Consider the following 16,483-nt stretch of genomic DNA (forward strand, 5'->3'; position numbering starts at 1 on the left):
GCTGTTTGCTTTTTCACAAGAGCAGAGAAGAGCGCACCGTTCCCAGCGGCACTGCAGTACTGGGTCGATGCTTGGAGTGAACGGAGCAAGCTTCTTTTTCAACTCCTATTCTTAAAAATCCATTTAATATGTAGTCCTCGTATAGAGGACATATTAAACTGATAAGAACAGATACTACACTTGATCTTAGCCAAAAGGCCGAGAAGCGATAACTGTCCACTGTTTCAGGTCCGAGGGCCCTTGCTGGCACAATGCGCACTTGTAGCAGTGTTCTTTTTATGGCCATAGGTGGCCAGAGTGTCACGTTGCACCTCCGCCCACCCGCTGCACTGAGCACTCTTCAGCCCTTTTAAATGGTATAACTTTGCACTCCCGCATGCTCCAGCAAGCACCATTCAAGCAACAACTTTGCACTCCAGCTTCGAACATCGGCACAATCGCAACAAGTAAGGCGACTCTACTCAGAGAAGTAACTCTGCACAGTAACAAAATTTATTTTGCACAGACAGAAAGGGCTTCACCCGCAAAGGTAAAGCCTGCCAAAAATAGAAACAACTCATTAGTGCTGCTCTCCACGAAAGTCTTTAGTAAAAGGCGAAAGACTTGTATGTTATGAAGAGAAACCAGAGTACGATTATCCGTCACTGCGGGAGCAGGGCATCAGGCTAGTTGCCATAGCCACCTTCCCCATGGTGAGCGTTGCTTGGTTGAAACGCTTGCCCCTGTGCAATCGACAAGGCAGCAACAAAAACACCACGGGAACACCGTATTGAGGCTTTGTTCTGACCGCTCATTCGGTGTCGCGTTTCTTTCAAGCAATTCTCCCGGTTAGCCCACACTCGGCTCGCTCCCAGAGCCGTGTTAAAGTCTACTTCGCATTCACTCTCTTTTCTCAGCAGACTCTTGGGATTTTATCTATAAAATGAATTCCTTCACTCAAACTATGTTAAAACTGCTTTGTCCTTCATATTTACCATGTCTAGAAAGATTTAATAAAAAAAAAAACAACGTTGTACTTTGCAGTAAAAGAAAGAGCAAATCTAAAGTTTCAGGAATCCGAGAATAAGCTTACTTTCATGAGTTCTTCACAATTTCGGATTTTGCGATAAAATGAATTCCTTCACTCGAACTAAATTAAAACTGCTAAACCGCTAATCTGTTACATGTAAGGCAGATGTCAAATTCACCGAAATAGGATCTAAGGGTATTCGGCCAATCGAGCTGTAGCAGCTTTGGTAAAAGAGTATAAGTTGAAGAGTTTGTGAATAAAGGTGTGCGCACACATAGTGAGCTGTAGGAAAATAGGCAGGGAGCAATGCCGGCTGGGGTATATGTTCTTGTATGTTGTCTGACTGTTTGATTTGAATGTGTTGTGTAAGTGTCCTGTTGAATGTTACATGTTTGGGCTTTGACACTTCACTGTGGTTGTTAACTGTGTGGTGTGTCCTGAAATGTTATATGTTTGGGCTGTGTGACATGCTTAATGCTTGTCAGTAGCTACCCACTTATTCATATATAGCAACTGACAACATAAGAAGTCCGGACATACTTTGATAGTAGTTGTAGAAGTATCCTTATTGATAATAGATCACTAATTCATAGTGATAGAACAGTAGATGAACAGGTGCTTGCACATGTCTCACGAAAATAAAATGGGTGTATGATTGCTGACGGCAGAGCAATACTGCCAAACTTATGAGTTCTTGTGGCAAACTTGATTCAGTGTCTTGACGTGTATACGCTGTTTCGCTGACTTGATTGTCACAAGAAACATGTTTTCCAAATTTCCCACAGCCTCGGATATTACAGCCGGCACAGCTCTGCCTGCTTGATTATCCATCTTTACACAGAATTGAGAATGGCTAAGAGGGGTTAAGATATCTACTTATATATATATACACACATTTACTTTACTTCGAAATCACGGCCAAGTCACGGTTAATTCTCTGTATAAGAATCTCGCTACTTCTCATGAATGCCCGAGCTCTTGATCTTTCACGTCGGATGGTAGCGTTTCTTTTCCTCCACAGACGAGGGTCGGGCCGGTTTGGAGGATTTATCCGTTCTATTGACAGATCGGCCTCTGTGGTTGAAGGAGAAATAACCATAAAAGTATTTTGAATATACCTGGTTCAGTGATTGTGAATTTAAAAAAAATAAATAAATAAAAAAAATAAATAAATAAAAAAAAATTAAGAATTAAAAATTTAAATTAAAGTTTAAAAAAAAAAAAAAATTTAATTAAAAATTAAAAATTTAAATTAAAATAAATGAAAAAAATTAAAGAAATTATATATAAAAAAATTTAAAAAAAAATTAATAATAATAATTTAAAATAACAATAATAATAATAATAATAATAATAATAATAATAATAATAATAATAATAATAATAATAATAATAATAATAATAATAATAATAGGCTGTACCTTTCATTAGCCCTTCGACAAGCGACAGTCTGTTGCGCACTCTATTGCACCGCCGATTCTACACCACGGACCTCACGGGAGCTATAACATCAGATTCTGTCAAATTGAAACACAGTTTAATAGCGTAAAATAGATAAATAAATAAATTTAAAAAAAAAAAAACCTTGCTTAAGTATACACTATGTGAAATTTGCATAGATGTTACCATGTAATTCTCCCGTTGAATGCAGCACGGATAAGTGGACAGAGCAGTAATAATATATCAACTGGCTTGTTTTACAGGCACCAGACATGAGTTCTACTGGAAAAAAAAAGGCTGCGCTCTTTTAACCCCTCTCACCCTTCACGCTCTCCCTATGCGTCACATCCGTGTTGATGACGTATGACGCTTACGCGCTCACGTGAGAAAACAAAAACAATGAGTGATGAGTTTTTTTTAAAAACTTACCCCGCTGATCAGGCTGTTTAGCGAGGGGTCCCTCCTCCCCGCGAGCAACGCTTGGCGCCTCTAATAGCTGCGCCGTTATGCAGCCTAGTAAACCGACAGCCCCTTCAGCCCCTGCAGCCGTGTCGGTATGGTAGCCGCTCACAGGCGACTCGGGTCGTTGGGTTTCTCGTGGGCTGTAAGGTATACTCGGTGGTGTGTGTAGAACAGATGTTTCCTGCCGTCCGTCCTCTGTACTAACACTCGGACACTCAGTTGAAAACTGGTTGTGTTGTACAGGGAGCAGTCTTCGTCGTAGCCGGGATTTATTCAGGGAAAGTCCGTTTCCCCCTCCCGGCGCGTTTAAAGTCAATTCACCTTCGAACACGGCTGGGTTCTTCTTTTTTCGGCCTTGCTCCACACTGTTTAGTAAATCTGTGAACAATTACATCTGTTGTTATTTCATTGAAACATTTCACTTGTTAAAGGTTATTAAAGTTAAAGTAACATTACCATAATCGGCTTGCGTCAATATGAAGTCATCCAAATCCTCTGCGTCCAACTCTGGAAATTAACACTCTGTCATGGTGTGGTAATATAATTATACACGCATTCATATGTTTATCATCAGATCTTTTTTACTTACCGTTGAATACTCCTAAGAGTGCCAAAGAACCGCCGGTTGGCTGTGTATGGATGTCAGCTCTTGTTTTCCGTCCTAAAAAAGTTGTTTGTTGTTGGTTTTTTTTTTTTTGGTTTTTTTTTGTTGTTTTTTTTTTTTTTTAAAGTTTTAAGGAGACTTTTTGCGTACCTGTGTCCATGGTTCCTATCCTGTCGGTTGAGCCCCTGACGTAAATGCCTGAACCATTTTATATAGTCTTACCCCCCTCCATAGAAATAAGGGAGTGTTTTAAAAATTTCTTGAAGTGCTAATTTCAACCCATTTGCTCTTCACACTTAGTTTATATCCACCCTACGGTTAGTAACAGATTGATTCTGTTTACTTGTGAAGTAAGACGTTGTCTCATTCCCACACAGCATGGTGCATCCTAGTGAACATCATATATGTTCATTTGTTTACTTGCGAACTAAGACAACGACATATACTGTTTACCACACTGTACTTTGCATTCTTAATGAACCCATTTGTCCTTACTGTTCAGTGCCACAGCATGATGCATTCTTACGACCCCCTGCAGTTGGCTCTCATAGTATCAGTCAGAGCGAGAACTACATGTAAACTTTATGGGCAACCTGTTCTATTAGTGAATTCTCTGTAGATTAGCCCATGATACCATATACAACATGTATGCAAACTAAGAGGGAAACCTTTTTCATGTAATTTAAACCTACCTCTATTTGCTATAAACAACCCATCCTCCGTTCAGTGTCACAGTATGGTGCAGCCAGAGACAACCAGATGTCTGTTAACACCCCCCCCCCCCACCCCACCCCACCCAAATCCATGCAGTGCTAGCAACACCTGGTAAAAGGAGGACTTTCCGGCACCCTGAGCCTTGCTCGTACGAGACTTAAAATGTTATCTCATTCCCACACAGCATGGTGCATCCTTGTGAACATCATATATGTTCATTTGTTTACTTGCGAACTAAGACAAGGACACATACTGTTTACCACACTGTACTTTGCATTCTTATTGACCCGGGCCATTTGCCCCCTACAGCCCAGTGCCACAGCATGATGCATTCTTACGACCCCCTGCAGTTGGCTCTCATAGTATCAGTCAGAGCGAGAACTAGATGTAAACTTTATGGGCAACCTGTTCTATTAGTGAATTCTCTGTAGATTAGCCCATGATACCATATACAACATGTATGCAAACTAAGAGGGAAACCTTTTTCATGTAATTTAAACCTACCTCTATTTGCTATAAACAACCCATCCTCCGTTCAGTGTCACAGTATGGTGCAGCCAGAGACAACCAGATGTCTGTTAACAGACCCCACCCCACACATCTAATTATTTTCCCATCTTTACCTTACAGGGACCGGTCTTTGAAGCTGTTAAAATGCTGACCGCTTCTACAACTTAACCTTTTCTATTAACCCTAACCCTTTCTCTTATTTAAACATTCAACTAATATATTTCTCACAACCTCCTGACTTTAGCTGTAATAATTCTTAACCCTAGCCATAAACTCCCCCTTCCTTCCTTAGATCTCTTCAACAGATGGCTAATCTATGTCAAACAGAGGTCACACGTCAAAATAGCTTGATCGATCGATAAGAGGTCAAAAGTCATATCCCCAGATGTCAGCAAACGGATGTCAAACAAAGGTCACCTGTCATATTAATTTGATTGATCGATAAGAGGTCAGAGGTCACCTGTCAAAATGAGTTTGAATAAAGGTGTCCTTTTATTTCTCTAATGCGGGAGCGGAGTTGTTCGGCTGTGAGTAGGTGTGAATCTCCGACCATAATTGCTGAAAAATGTGTTAGAAAAGGTAAAAATGCCGGTCCATACATCATCAAAGGCGAGAGAGGTTGTGTTCGGCTGCAAGTAGGTGTGAATGTCCAGCCATAATTACTCACAAACGGGTAAGAAAAGGTAGTAGCCAGACCATATATGATCAAAACAGGGAGCGGAGGTGGTTCAGCTGCAAGAAGGTTTGAATGTCAAACTAAAGTTCAAATATATTAACAAAAGTGGGAGGAGAGGTCTTCGGATGAGAGTGGTTGAAAATTTCCAACCATAATGTATAAAATGCGGTGAAAAAAAAGGTGTGATAGAACACTAAAAGGTGGAGCGGAAGTGTTCGGCTGCAAGAAGGTGTGAATGTCCGACTATATTTGGTGAAAAGCAGGTGAAGCAAGGTCTGAATGCCCAACCTTACATCATCAAAAGCAAGATCAGAGTTGTTTGGCTGCAAGAAGGCCATAGTTTGCCAAAAGCGGGTAAGGTGCGAATGTCCGACTAAATATCAACAAAATTTGGGGCGGAGGTCTTCGGATGCAAGTGGGTGTGAATATCCCACCATACAAGTATGGTGGAGAGGAAGCTGTGAATAGCCGACCATAGTTTGGAAAAAGCGGGTAAGAAAAGGTTGGAATGCCCGAACATACACCATCAAAAGAGGGAGCGGAGGTGTTCCGCTGTACGAAGGTGTGAATGTCCAACCATACTTGGTAAAAAGCGGGTAAGAAAAGGTTAATATACCCGACTGTACACAATCAATAGCGGGAGCGGATGTGTTCGGCTACAAGAAGGTGTGACAGTCCGACCATGGTTTGTAAAAAGCGGGTAAGAAAAGGTGCGAATGTCCGACAATGTATGATCAAAAGAGAGAGCGGAGGTTTTCGGATACACGAAAGTTTGAATGTCCTACCATAGTTTGTAAATAGCGGGTAAGAAAAGGTTCGAATGCCCGACTATACACCATAAAAAGCGGGAGCGGAGGTGTTCCGCTGTAAGACGGTGTGAATGTCCGACCATAGTTGGTAAAAAGCGGGTAAGAAAAGGTTAAAATACCCGACTGTACAAAATCAATAGCGGGAGTGGAGTTGTTCGGCTACAAGGTCTGAAAGTCCGACCATGGTTTGTAAAAAGCAATTAAGAAAAGGTTCGAATATCCAACCAAACATAATCAAAAGCGGGAGCAGAGCTGTTCCACTGCAAGTAGGTGTGAATGTCCAGCCATAATTACTCACAAACGGGGTAAGAAAAGGTAGTAGCCAGACCATATATGATCAAAACAGGGAGCGGAGGTTCAGCTGCAAGGTGTGAATGTCTGACTATAGTTTGTAAAAAGCGGGTAAGACAAGGTGCGAATGCCCGACAATGTATGATCAAAAGAGAGAGCGGAGGTGTTCGGCTGCAAGGTCTGAATGTCCAACCATAATTTGTAAAAACCGGGTAAGAAAAGGCTCGAAAGCCCGACTATACATCATCAAAAGCGGGAGCGGAGGTGTTCAGCTGCAAGAAGGTGTGAATGTTCGACTAAAGTTTGTAAAAAGCTGTTAAGACAAGGGGCGATGTCCCGACATTGTATGATCAAAAGCGGGAGCGGAGGTGTCCAGCTGTGAGTAGGTGTGAATGTCCGACCATAATTGCTGAAAAATGTGTTAGAAAAGGTAAGAATACTGGACCATACATCATCAAAAGCGGGACAGGTGGTGTTCAGCTGCAAGAAGGTGTGAAAGTCCGACAATGGTTTGTAAAAAGCGGGTAATAAAAGGTTCGAATGCCCGAATATACATCATCAAAAGCGGAAGCGGAGGTGTTCGGATGCAAGAAGGTGTGAACGTCCAACAAAAATATGTAAAAAGAAGTTAAGAAAAGGTTCGAATATCCAACCAAACATAATCAAAAGCGGGAGCAGAGCTGTTCGACTGCAAGTAGGTGTGAATGTCAGATCATAATTTGCAAAAAGCTGATGAGAAAGGGTGAGAATGCCCGACTATACATCATTAAATGCGGGAGCGGAGTTGTTCGGCTGTGAGTAGGTGTGAATCTCCGACCATAATTGCTGAAAAATTTGTTAGAAAAGGTAAAAATGCCGGTCCATACATCATCAAAAGCGAGAGAGGTTGTGTTCGGCTGCAAGTAGGTGTGAATGTCCAGCCATAATTACTCACAAACGGGTAAGAAAAGGTAGTATTGCCAGACCATATATGATCAAAACAGGGAGCGGAGGTGGTTCAGCTGCAAGAAGGTTTGAATGTCAAACTAAAGTTCAAATATATTAACAAAAGCGGGAGGAGAGGTCTTCGGATGAAAGTGGTTGAAAATTTCCAACCATAATGTATAAAATGCGGTGAAAAAAAAGGTGTGATAGAACACTAAAAGGTGGAAGAAGACCATAGTTTGCCAAAAGCGGGTAAGGTGCGAATGTCCGACTAAATATCAACAAAATTTGGGGCGGAGGTTTTCGGATGCAATTGGGTGTGAATATCCCACCATACAAGTATGGTGGAGAGGAAGCTGTGAATAGCCGACCATAGTTTGGAAAAAGCGGGTAAGAAAAGGTTTGAATGCCCGAACATACACCATCAAAAGAGGGAGCGGAGGTGTTCCGCTGTACGAAGGTGTGAATGTCCGACCATACTTGGTAAAAAGCGGGTAAGAAAAGGTTAAAATACCCGACTGTACACAATCAATAGCGGGAGCGGATGTGTTCGGCTACAAGAAGATGTGACAGTCCGACCATGGTTTGTAAAAAGCGGGTAAGAAAAGGTGCGAATGTCCGACAATGTATGATCAAAAGAGAGAGCGGAGGTTTTCGGATACAAGAAGGTTTGAATGTCCCACCATAGTTTGTAAAAAGCGGGTAAGAAAAGGTTCGAATGCCCGACTATACACCATCAAAAGCGGGAGCAGAGGTGTTCCGCTGTAAGACGGTGTGAATGTCCGACCATAGTTGGTAAAAAGCGGGTAAGAAAAGGTTAAAATACCCGACTGTACACAATCAATAGCGGGAGCGGAGTTGTTCGGCTACAAGAAGGTGTTAAAGTCCGACCATGGTTTGTAAAAACCGGAAAGAAAAGGCTCGAAAGCCCGACTATACACCATCAAAAAGAAGGTTTGAATGTCCATCAATAATTGCTTTAAAACAAGAAAGTAAATTTTCGAATATCAAACCGCACATGATCATAAGCGGGAGAGGAGGTGTTCGGCTGCAAGAAGGTGTGAATGTCCACCCATAATTCATGAAAAATGGGTAAAAAAAAAGGTGCGAATGCCTACCAATACATTATCAAAAGCAGGTGTGAATGTCAGATCATAATTTGTAAAAAGCTGATGAGATAGGGTGAGAATGCCCGACTATACACCATCAAATGCGGGAGCGGAGGTGTTCGGCTCTGAGTAGGTGTGAATGTCCGACCATAATTGCTGAAGAATGTGTTAGAAAAGGTAAGAATGCTGGACCATACATCATCAAAAGCGGGAGAGGTGGTGTTCGGCTGCAAAAAGGTGTGACTGTTCGACTAAAGTTTGTAAAAAGTGGGTAAGACAAGGTGCGAATGCCTGACAATGTATGATCAAAAGCGGGAGCGGAGGTGTTCAGCTGCAAGAAGGTCTACATGTCCATCAATAATTGCTAGAAAACATGAAAGAAACTTTTCGAAAATCAAACCGCACATGAGCATAAGTGGGATAGGAGGTGTTCAGCTGCAAGGTGTGAATGTCCACCCATAATTCCTGAAAAATGGGCAAAAAAAAGGTGTGAATGCCCAACCATACATCATCAAAAGCAGGAGCTGAAGTGTTCGGCTACAAGAAGGTGTGAACGTCCAACCAAAATATGTAAAAAGAAGTTAAGAAAAGGTTCGAATATCCAACCAAACATAATCAAAAGCGGGAGCAGAGCTGTTCGACTGCAAGTAGGTGTGAATGTCAGATCATAATTTGCAAAAAGCTGATGAGAAAGGGTGAGAATGCCCGACTATACATCATCAAATGCGGGAGCGGAGTTGTTCGGCTGTGAGTAGGTGTGAATCTCCGACCATAATTGCTGAAAAATGTGTTAGAAAAGGTAAAAATGCCGGTCCATACATCATCAAAGGCGAGAGAGGTTGTGTTCGGCTGCAAGTAGGTGTGAATGTCCAGCCATAATTACTCACAAACGGGTAAGAAAAGGTAGTAGCCAGACCATATATGATCAAAACAGGGAGCGGAGGTGGTTCAGCTGCAAGAAGGTTTGAATGTCAAACTAAAGTTCAAATATATTAACAAAAGTGGGAGGAGAGGTCTTCGGATGAGAGTGGTTGAAAATTTCCAACCATAATGTATAAAATGCGGTGAAAAAAAGGTGTGATAGAACACTAAAAGGTGGAGCGGAAGTGTTCGGCTGCAAGAAGGTGTGAATGTCCGACTATATTTGGTGAAAAGCAGGTGAAGCAAGGTCTGAATGCCCAACCTTACATCATCAAAAGCAAGATCAGAGTTGTTTGGCTGCAAGAAGGCCATAGTTTGCCAAAAGCGGGTAAGGTGCGAATGTCCGACTAAATATCAACAAAATTTGGGGCGGAGGTCTTCGGATGCAAGTGGGTGTGAATATCCCACCATACAAGTATGGTGGAGAGGAAGCTGTGAATAGCCGACCATAGTTTGGAAAAAGCGGGTAAGAAAAGGTTGGAATGCCCGAACATACACCATCAAAAGAGGGAGCGGAGGTGTTCCGCTGTACGAAGGTGTGAATGTCCAACCATACTTGGTAAAAAGCGGGTAAGAAAAGGTTAATATACCCGACTGTACACAATCAATAGCGGGAGCGGATGTGTTCGGCTACAAGAAGGTGTGACAGTCCGACCATGGTTTGTAAAAAGCGGGTAAGAAAAGGTGCGAATGTCCGACAATGTATGATCAAAAGAGAGAGCGGAGGTTTTCGGATACACGAAAGTTTGAATGTCCTACCATAGTTTGTAAATAGCGGGTAAGAAAAGGTTCGAATGCCCGACTATACACCATAAAAAGCGGGAGCGGAGGTGTTCCGCTGTAAGACGGTGTGAATGTCCGACCATAGTTGGTAAAAAGCGGGTAAGAAAAGGTTAAAATACCCAACTGTACAAAATCAATAGCGGGAGCGGAGTTGTTCGGCTACAAGGTCTGAAAGTCCGACCATGGTTTGTAAAAAGCAATTAAGAAAAGGTTCGAATATCCAACCAAACATAATCAAAAGCGGGAGCAGAGCTGTTCCACTGCAAGTAGGTGTGAATGTCCAGCCATAATTACTCACAAACGGGGGAAGAAAAGGTAGTATTGCCAGACCATACATGATCAAAACAGGGAGCGGAGGTTCAGCTGCAAGGTGTGAATGTCTGACTATAGTTTGTAAAAAGCGGGTAAGACAAGGTGCGAATGCCCGACAATGTATGATCAAAAGAGAGAGCGGAGGTGTTCGGCTGCAAGGTCTGAATGTCCAACCATAATTTGTAAAAACCGGGTAAGAAAAGGCTCGAAAGCCCGACTATACATCATCAAAAGCGGGAGCGGAGGTGTTCAGCTGCAAGAAGGTGTGAATGTTCGACTAAAGTTTGTAAAAAGCTGTTAAGACAAGGAGCGATGTCCCGACATTGTATGATCAAAAGCGGGAGCGGCGGTGTCCAGCTGTGAGTAGGTGTGAATGTCCGACCATAATTGCTGAAAAATGTGTTAGAAAAGGTAAGAATACTGGACCATACATCATCAAAAGCGGGACAGGAGGTGTTCAGCTGCAAGAAGGTGTGAAAGTCCGACAATGGTTTGTAAAAAGCGGGTAATAAAAGGTTCGAATGCCCGAATATACATCATCAAAAGCGGAAGCGGAGGTGTTCGGATGCAAGAAGGTGTGAACGTCCAACAAAAATATGTAAAAAGAAGTTAAGAAAAGGTTCGAATATCCAACCAAACATAATCAAAAGCGGGAGCAGAGCTGTTCGACTGCAAGTAGGTGTGAATGTCAGATCATAATTTGCAAAAAGCTGATGAGAAAGGGTGAGAATGCCCGACTATACATCATTAAATGCGGGAGCGGAGTTGTTCGGCTGTGAGTAGGTGTGAATCTCCGACCATAATTGCTGAAAAATGTGTTAGAAAAGGTAAAAATGCCGGTCCATACATCATCAAAAGCGAGAGAGGTTGTGTTCGGCTGCAAGTAGGTGTGAATGTCCAGCCATAATTACTCACAAACGGGTAAGAAAAGGTAGTATTGCCAGACCATATATGATCAAAACAGGGAGCGGAGGTGGTTCAGCTGCAAGAAGGTTTTAATGTCAAACTAAAGTTCAAATATATTAACAAAAGCGGGAGGAGAGGTCTTCGGATGAAAGTGGTTGAAAATTTCCAACCATAATGTATAAAATGCGGTGAAAAAAAAGGTGTGATAGAACACTAAAAGGTGGAAGAAGACCATAGTTTGCCAAAAGCGGGTAAGGTGCGAATGTCCGACTAAATATCAACAAAATTTGGGGCGGAGGTTTTCGGATGCAAGTGGGTGTGAATATCCCACCATACAAGTATGGTGGAGAGGAAGCTGTGAATAGCCGACCATAGTTTGGAAAAAGTGGGTAAGAAAAGGTTTGAATGCCCGAACATACACCATCAAAAGAGGGAGCGGAGGTGTTCCGCTGTACGAAGGTGTGAATGTCCGACCATACTTGGTAAAAAGCGGGTAAGAAAAGGTTAAAATACCCGACTGTACACAATCAATAGCGGGAGCGGATGTGTTCGGCTACAAGAAGGTGTGACAGTCCGACCATGGTTTGTAAAAAGCGGGTAAGAAAAGGTGCGAATGTCCGACAATGTATGATCAAAAGAGAGAGCGGAGGTTTTCGGATACACGAAGGTTTGAATGTCCTACCATAGTTTGTAAATAGCGGGTAAGAAAAGGTTCGAATGCCCGACTATACACCATAAAAAGCGGGAGCGGAGGTGTTCCGCTGTAAGACGGTGTGAATGTCCGACCATAGTTGGTAAAAAGCGGGTAAGAAAAGTTAAAATACACGACTGTACACAATCAATAGCGGGAGCGGAGTTGTTCGGCTGCAAGAAGGTGTGAAAGTCCGACCATGGTTTGTAAAAAGCGGGTAAGAAAAGGTTTGAATGCCCGAACATACACCATCAAAAGAGGGAGCGGAGGTGTTCCGCTGTACGAAGGTGTGAATGTCCGACCATACTTGGTAAAAAGCGGGTAAGAAAAGGTTAAAATACCCGACTGTACACAATCAATAGCGGGAGCGGATGTGTTCGGCTACAAGAAGGTGTGACAGTCCGACCATGGTTTGTAAAAAGCGGGTAAGAAAAGGTGCGAATGTCCGACAATGTATGATCAAAAGAGAGAGCGGAGTTTTCGGATACACGAAGGTTTGAATGTCGTACCATAGTTTGTAAATAGCGGGTAAGAAAAGGTTCGAATGCCCGACTATACACCATAAAAAGCGGGAGTGGAGGTGTTCTGCTGTAAGACGGTGTGAATGTCCGACCATAGTTGGTAAAAAGCGGGTAAGAAAAGGTTAAAATACCCGACTGTACACAATCAATAGCCGGAGCGGAGTTGTTCGGCTACAAGAAGGTGTGAAAGTCCGACCATGGTTTGTAAAAAGCAGTTAAGAAAAGGTTTGAATATCCAAACCAAACATAATCAAAAGCGGTAGCAGAGCAGTTCGACTGCAAGTAGGTGTGAATGTCCAGCCATAATTACTCACAAACGGGGGAAGAAAAGGTAGTATAACCAGACCATACATGATCAAAACAGGGAGCGGAGGTGTTCGGCTGCAAGGTCTGAATGTCCAACCATAATTTGTAAAAACCGGGTAAGAAAAGGCTCGAAAGCCCGACTATACATCATCAAAAGCGGGAGCGGAGGTGTTCAGCTGCAAGAAGGTGTGAATGTTCGACTAAAGTTTGTAAAAAGCTGGTAAGACAAGGAGCGATGTCCCGACATTGTATGATCAAAAGCAGGAGCGGAGGTGTCCAGCTGTGAGTAGGTGTGATTGTCCGACCATAATTGCTGAAAAATGTGTTAGAAAAGGTAAGAATACTGGACCATACATCATCAAAAGCGGGAGAGGTGGTGTTCGGCTGCAAGAAGGTGTGAAAGTCCGACAATGGTTTGTAAAAAGCGGGTAATAAAAGGTTCGAATGCCCGAATATACATCATCAAAAGCGGAAGCGGAGGTGTTCGGATGCAAGAAGGTGTGAACGTCCAACCAAAGTTTGTAAAAAGCAGTGAAAAGCGAGAAAAAGCATTTCGTGAGTTCCGCATGATTTGGGATTTTGCTTATAAAATGCATTACTTCACTCAAACTATGTTAAAACTGATTTGTCCTTCATATTTACCATGTCTAGACATATTTAAACAAAAAAACAACGTTGTACTTTGCAGTAAAAGAAAGAGCAAATCTTAAGTTTCAGGAATCCGAGTATAAGCCTGCTTTCATGAGTTCTGCACGATTTCGGATTTTGCTATAAAATGAATTGCTTTGCTCAAACCAAGTTAAAACTGCTTTGTCCTTCCATATTCATCAATGTCTAGATCGACTTCAACAAAGAAAAACATTGGACTTTGCAGTAGAAGAAGTTGAAATCCATCTACACATTGATAAATATGAAGGACAAAGCAGTTCCCACTTGCCCATAAGAAAATAAGCTTATTCTCGGATTCCTGATCCTTCAGTGTTGCTCTTTCTTCTACTGCAAAATACAATGTTGTTCTTTGTTGAAGTCGATCTAGACATTGATAAATATGAAGGAAAAAGCTGTTTTAACTTGGTTTGAGTGAATGAATTAATTTTATACATAAAATCCGAAATCGTGCAGAACTCATGAAAATAAGCTTATTCTCGGATTCCTAAAACTTTTGATTGGCTCTTTCTTTTACTGCAAAGTACAACGTTGTTTTTTGTTTAAATCTATCGAGACATTGATAAATATGAAGGTAAAAGCCGTTTTAACATAGTTTGAGTGAAGGAATTGATTTTATAGATAAAATCCCAAATCATGCAGAACTCCTCAAAAGGGGCGTATGGCTTAATCACAAGTGTGGTTCTTTCTCATTCGTGGTAGTATGAGGAAGTTTATGCTTGAAATATATGTAGAAATGGGTACATATGAAGGACAAAGCAGTGTTAACTTAGTTTGAGTGAAGGAATTCATTTTATACATAAAATCCCAAATCATGCAGAACGTATGAAAAGAAGCTTATTCTCGGATTCCTGATCCTTCAGTTTTGCTCTTTCTTCTACTGCAAAATACAATGTTGTTCTTTGTTGAAGTCGATCTAGACATTGATAAATATGAAGGAAAAAGCAGTTTTAACTTGGTTTGAGTGAATGAATTCATTTTATACATAAAATCCGAAATCGTGCAGAACTCATGAAAATAAGCTTATTCTCGGATTCCTAAAACTTTTGATGTGCTCTTTCTTTTATTGCAAAGTACAACGTTGTTTTTTGTTTAAATCTATCGAGACATTGATAAATATGAAGGTAAAAGCCGTTTTAACATAGTTTGAGTGAAGGAATTCATTTTATAGATAAAATCCCAAATCATGCAGAACTCCTCAAAAGGGAGGTATGGCTTAATCACAAGTGTGGCTCTTTCTCATTCAGGGTAATATGAGGAAGTTTATGCTTGAAATATATGTAGAAATGGGTACATATGAAGGACAAAGCAGTGTTAACTTAGTTTGCGTGAAGAAATTCATTTTATACATAAAATCCGAAATCGTGCAGAACTCATGAAAATAAGCTTATTCTCGGATTCCTAAAACTTTTGATTTGCACTTTCTTTTACTGCAAAGTACAACGTTGTTTTTTGTTGAAATCTATCTAGACATTGATAAATACCAGCCAAAACTCTGCTGCCGCTTTTGATAATTTATGGTTGGGCATTCTTACCTTTTCTTACCCGCTTTTTACAAATTATGATCTTACATTCACACCTACTTGCAGTCGAACACCTTCTCATCCACTTATGATCATGTGCGGTTGGGCTTTCGCACCTTTTCTTACCCATTTTTCAGTAATAATAACCTTCTTGCAGCCGAAAACCTCCGCTCCTCTTTTGATCATACATTGTCGGGCATTCACACCTTGTCTTACCCGCTTTTTACAAACTTTAGTCGGACATTCAAACCTTCTTGCAGCTGAACCACCTCCGCTCCCTGTTTTGATCATATATGGTCTGGCAATAGTACCTTTTCTTACCCTTTTGTGAGTAATTATGGCTGGAAATTCACACCTTCTTGCAGCTGAACACCTCCTCTCCTGCTAATGATCATGTATGGTTTGATATTCGAAAATTTTATTTCATGTTTTAAAGCAATTATTAATGGACATTCACACCTACTTGCAGCCGAACACCACCTCTCCCGCTTTTGATGATGTATGGACAGGCATTCTTACCTTTTCTAACACATTTTTCAGCAATTATGGTTGGAGAATCACACCTACTCACAGCCGAACAACTCCGCTACCGCATTTGATGGTGTATAGTCGGGATTTCTCACCCTTTCTCATCAGCTTTTTGCAAATTATGATCTGACATTCACACCTACTTGCAGTCGAACACCTTATCATCCGCTTTTGATTATGTTTGGTTAGATATTCGCACCTTTTCTTAACTGCTTTTTTACAAACTTTGGTCGGACGTTCACACCTTCTTGCAGCCGAACACCTACGCTTCCGGTTTTGATAGTGTATATTCGGGCATACGAACCTTTTCTTACCCGCTTTTTACAAACCATGGTCGGACTTTCACACCTTCTCTTAGCCGAACAACTCCGCTCCCTCTTTTGATTGTGTACAGTCGGGTATTTTAACCTTTTCTTACCCGCTTTTTACCAACTATGATCGGACATTCACACCGTCTTACAGCCGAACACCTCCGCTCCCTCTTTTGATGGTGTATGTTCGGGCATTCGAACCTTTTCTTACCCGCTTTTTACAAACCAGGATCGGACTTTCACACCTTTTAGTAGCTGAAAAACTCCGCTCCCGCTATTGATTGTGTACAGTCGGGTATTTTAACCTTTTCTTACCCGCTTTTTACCAACTATTGTCGGACATTCACACCGTCTTAGAGCGGAACACCTCCTCTCCCGCTTATGATCATGTACGGTTTGATGTTCGAAAATTTACTTTCTTGTTTTAAAGCAATTATTGATGGACATTCAAACCTTCTTTTTGATGG

At 41.6% G+C, this 16,483-nt stretch overlaps 2 non-coding genes across 2 annotated transcripts; both read right to left on the reverse strand.

Moving 5' to 3' along the window:
* Nucleotides 1-26: 26 nt before the first annotated feature.
* Nucleotides 27-210, reverse strand: LOC140310359 (U2 spliceosomal RNA). Its single transcript, XR_011916438.1, has one exon. It is a non-coding gene; the product is annotated as a U2 spliceosomal RNA (small nuclear RNA).
* A 308-nt stretch (nt 211-518) lies between these two features.
* Nucleotides 519-632, reverse strand: LOC140310734 (U5 spliceosomal RNA). Its single transcript, XR_011916778.1, has one exon. It is a non-coding gene; the product is annotated as a U5 spliceosomal RNA (small nuclear RNA).
* Between the last annotated feature and the right edge of the window lie 15,851 nt (nt 633-16,483).

Source organism: Leuresthes tenuis, unplaced genomic scaffold (genome assembly GCF_036924035.1).
Source record: "Leuresthes tenuis unplaced genomic scaffold, fLeuTen1.0.hap1 SCAF_6, whole genome shotgun sequence".
Lineage (NCBI taxonomy): Eukaryota > Metazoa > Chordata > Actinopteri > Atheriniformes > Atherinopsidae > Leuresthes > Leuresthes tenuis.